Below are 4974 nucleotides of genomic sequence, written 5' to 3'. Positions count from 1 at the left end.
TGTGTATATATTTGATTTATCAATGCTCTGATGTTATGTAAATACCAATTATTTTCCAAACTGGCCTTTCCCTTTACTTTGCTATTTACAAATGAATATTTTTATGTTTCCCAAACACCACAAGTTCTTTACCTGTAAATGGCATATTATATATTTAACAGCAATGCTATTTATTTAATATGCATACTCTGAAATTTGTTACATTATTTTTTCATTTGATACCATTATTTAATGGAAATTTGAAGCAAGATAGTTCTCAATTTACTTCTTGGTTTTGTATGATTTTATGAGTTTGTAAAACTTACAAATAATAATATGATAACAGTGCTTCATTAGTGATATTCTCCTTCAGAATCTCACTAACCATATTTTGAAACCATTTGCTTAAAACATTGATTTGTGATGAAAGAATTATCCAGAGAGAAACCCAGATTAAAAAGCCAGAATTTCATAAAGCCTTTTGGGAGTTCGAGTTTTCTGTTCAAATTGAAAGAAAAAGAAGTCATCAAAATGACCAAATAACTAGATTTTTCATTGTTACCTAATGACACTATTTAAGATGGACTGTCAGATTCCATTAGGTTCACCAGTATATTCTGTAGTTTAGATGAAAAAAGAGTTTTCCCACAGCGGGAAGAAAGTAAGAAGTGAACTTATTCTAGTCAGGCTCAGAGATGCCATTTTTTCCCCTGTAGTTGCTATGGGCTAACAGTTGCATCAATAATAAGAAGGCCATCAAGCTAAGCTGCATGCTCCATAATAACATTGTTTTGATGAAAATGATTGCAGTCACTTAGGGGGTCTCAGTTGTGGCAAACTGTGGTAACAAACTCTATAAATCAAATCAGAAATGAATTGCAAGTGTACATGCTAGATAAAAGAGGGGAAAGGCTTTTATCTGTAGTAAGTTCAGTGGTCATTTGCATAAGTATAAAGACTTAAACTATCTACTGTAAAATATGTATGAATGTTGTTGCCAACACAGCGTGTCCAAAAATGTATACACAGTTTGAATAATTATGAAGGCAGTGTTTATTAAAATACTTTTTATTTTCAAAATGTAATAGAATCAGCTGGTAAAGTGTGTGGGACACCCTATATTTTTCAAAAGTCAGTTTTTAATACCACAGTGTCTTAATGGAGTTTTTGTTAAAACAATATTATGAGGCAGGTTATCATATTTGGGAGAATATATTACTCTAACTATTACAAACAGGTTTCTGAAAATAGCTTTATTCCTCCTTGGTATTTGGCATTGGTGTTGGTTTGAAAAGGTGTAAAAGTTATTTATTAAAATCATTTGCTACTTTTTAAAAAATACATGCTAATCCCTTACACATATTCACCCTTACCTCAAAATTCTTACTTTTAAAAATTTGATTCATGAAAACGTATGTTTATTTGAACTGACATCTGCTGGTAATGCATGCCTGTCAACCGAAGTAGAGACTAAATGGATTTCATACTGGGAGTTCAAATGCAATTGCCATTGTTTTTCCTGTTGTTGCTATGGGCTAACTGTGTCATTTGTGCACATTTTACTCAGTGGCTGTTGAATAGAAACTATAACACCTATATATAGAGAGACTTTCCATGGAACTGAAAAAATAGATAGCAACCCAAAGCACAATGAGTTACTACAAAAATCTTGGCCATACATATCTATCTTTTCACTCTTTGCTGCTAGGTGCAAGTTAAAATGGGTCTTTTCTCTATAGGAAGAGATTATCAATATGTAGATGGGCACCAAAGCCTGAGTTAGCAAAGCAGTCATACTGGGCTAGATTGTAGTCATAAATGTTTCTAGATGAGACTTGGATTTGGAAAATTTAGCAACCAATGGAAATACTCATTTCAAAACTTTGTTGGTGATTGGTTTTGTTTGTTTTTGAGTCTGAAGACAGTGCAGAGGGTGTCAGTGATAAACCATGCTGTCACCTTAAATTCCCAGTCACCCCATGGCAGCAGTGCTGTAGACCTGCACACCACAAAATGAGTTTGCTTATCAACCTGTGGAGTGAAATGTTTCTGTGTCTCACAAGAATGTCTGACGTGCACTTCTTTAATTCCACCTGTAGGACTCTTCACTGCTTTTTAAAGATAATATCTCCTGTAACTGAAACCATTTCCAAACTGGCCACTAGCTCACTCTTAGAATGAATTTTCTTAGTTAAATCTTTCTAAAGATTAGTCATGGTTAGTACTAGGGTTAAACATCAAGTCAGAAATTGTAAAAGGGTTTGAGATTTTTAACCTGTACTCAAGCATGAGCATTGAGTTAGCCTGTTGTAATTGCATAGATATTGGCAGAAAGATATGAGTTATTGGTGTCAGAGACAAAATAATGTATTACTTTTAGTGTAAGCAACATCCAGGGTAATATTGTATTGTTGTTCCCTGAGCCCCAGTTCCCATGGGGCAATGTGACGAGTGCAGGGTGATACCTATATGTGTGGTGAGGGTATATTTCAGAAGAAATTAGAAGATTCTGTATTTCATAGGAGCTCGTGGAAAATTGGCCCATCCTCTGCCCTAGAGAAAACATCTTTATTATCCTGTGCCAGGTTAGGGAAAAACCCACAAGGCCATTCTCACTTCTGACATCAATTACGAGTCAGGCATCACCAAAACCAGCTTCAGTGCTGAGGACTTGCTGTATGAACTCACAGAACCCACTGAAAGCTATTATACTCGAAGTTATGCTTTATTGTGATGAAAGAATACAGTTTAATATCAGCCAAAAGAAGAGATGCATGTGGCAGAGTCTAGGAAAGTTTCGAGCACTGAGTTTCAGTTGTCCTCTCCCAGTGGAATTACGGGCAGCACTCTCTTCCCAGCAACTCTGTGTGACAGTATTGACAGGATTGCCAAACCAGGGAGGGACCCCCAGCCTTGGTGTCCAGAGTTTTTTGAAGTTCTGTTACTTAAGCAGAATTGATTAACCACATGGCCAGTCTTTTTCTCTATCCCCTTCTGAGGGCAAGCTGATCCTCTGTGACCAATGCTCTCATCCCAAATCAAATCTAGTGTGGGAAGACCCCACCCAAATTCCTACTGTTAGACTACCCAGTGATCCGAGACCCCTAGTCAAACAAATATACTTCTGCCAGCCATGACATTCCAGGGGTTTAAAGATTACCTTGTAGAAGCTAAGGGTAAAGTTATATTTAGGCCAGGTTGCTTTCTTTATTACATACCTTTGAAAGTAAGCAAATCTCACTCTACTGGGGAGAGCTGGAATTTATCTTTATCTCCATCTTTCCAGAGCTATCTGGTTATACAAATATTTCAGACAAACTGGTCCTGGGGCAAATTGTCTATTAATGCCTAGATGTGTAGATTCATGGAAAATCATCTGCCAGGGACTAGGTGTGGCTTTGCAATGGATAAAACTCGTCTTTTCAGCTTCCATTCCCCAATTCCTTGCCCTTCAGGTGGACTACGGCCCTCTCCCCAAGTGAAAGCCATTAGATGTGCATAAATTGATCAACCTAATTATTTGGCTTCTATGCTGGTAAGAGAGGAAGTCTTCCCACATTATGAGACTTCTTGCATCTCTCAGGCATAGATACATAGCTTGAGCAAGCTTTGGGAGACTTTCAGTGAGAAGAGAAATCACAGATCACCTGAAGCTGATAGCAATAGGTCTCTTCATGAGATGGCATTATTGAAATATGTTACTATTTTTTTTTTCTCCTAAAAGACAATGTGATGCCCCAGTGGATATAAAATTAACAAAACCTACCCATGACTTAGAATTTAAGGTGCTAATATTATATCTTCCTTAAAATACTGTCCCACTTTTGACAGTGACAGTCCCCAGCCTGCCCCCACCAGTCAGCAGTGGAAAGGAGATGACAGATACTCCTCTTTCCCTTCAGATGCCCCTGCTTGTCATCAACTCCACCCCAGTCTTATTAATACACACATTTTTAGCTATGGCTTTTGCTCCACAATATTTATTTTCCCTTTGGGTACTCCCACTGATCCAAAAGGAAAACGCATATGGTGCTTCTCTTTCTGTTTTCAGCTCATACCTTCCCTTAATATCCCATAGTAAAGGTTGGAACATTTAAAAAGAGTTTTCTGAAAGCTGTGGGCTGGGTGTAGGTGGGTAAATAAATAAGTAAATCGTTACAGCAGCTTTTCCAAACTATTTTCACTAAAACATAACTCCCTTAAAATATAATTCAAATACATTTGGGATGTGCCCTGAACAGTATTTCTTCCAGGGACATTCAGAATGCCTGTATACATTATACATAAAAGGCTGTAACCAAGGCCTGTAGCAAAATCTAGTCAGGGGAATAATAATCTGTAAATAAGTACAGAGTACAGCATGAACTAACATGTTTTCTCCTAAGATACAGTGTGCCCCCATGGCAGTGGGACAGAGTTCCAGGGACTGCCTTTGATGTGACAGAGCTCTACTTTAGCCTTAATGCCCAGGAGCATTGGTTGAACTAGTTTGCCGCCTTAAGATCTAGACCTACAAAATGAAGCTCACAGAACGAGGTTATCTCCCCTCCTGCTTACCTCGTGCTTTCCTTCTGAGTGTTTGTTCCCTCTGGATACTGGCATGGCTGGGCCTATCAGGGAACAGTAAACCCAACCTCAGGCAGTGGTTTGCTGTCTGACTCCAGCAGGATGCCAGATCCAATGTAACACAAGCTTCCACAATTCTTACATAAAATGCAGTTACTAGAACGGGCTGAGGTGGTAGAGACATCAGTGTTCTAATTTCATTGATAGTTCTTAGATATCCTTTCTCTATAACTCATGTATCAGGGCACATTTCTGCCCTGGATAATGGCTGGATCAATTGTTTCTTTTCTAGATATATTTAGTATGCTTAGATATTTATAGGTATAAAACAGCTAATGTTGAAACAAGAGAACTTAGTGTAAAATGATTTCAATTCATTATTTTATACAAAATTTGTTATATATTTTTAGTTAGAACATGTGTTCCTTT

The 4974-nt window shown here is 37.5% G+C and overlaps 1 protein-coding gene across 1 annotated transcript in view; it reads left to right on the top strand.

Annotated features, from left to right (window-relative positions):
• LOC102256539 (serine-rich coiled-coil domain-containing protein 1-like) overlaps positions 1 to 4974 on the top strand; it is a 972873-nt gene that overhangs the window by 119288 nt on the left and 848611 nt on the right. The window lies entirely within an intron of this gene.

The sequence above is a fragment of the Myotis brandtii genome, unplaced genomic scaffold, assembly GCF_000412655.1.
Source record: "Myotis brandtii unplaced genomic scaffold, ASM41265v1 scaffold113, whole genome shotgun sequence".
Taxonomy (NCBI): Eukaryota; Metazoa; Chordata; class Mammalia; order Chiroptera; family Vespertilionidae; genus Myotis; species Myotis brandtii.
Note: the sequence above shows the minus strand (reverse complement) of the source record. Positions and strands in the feature narration are given on the sequence as shown.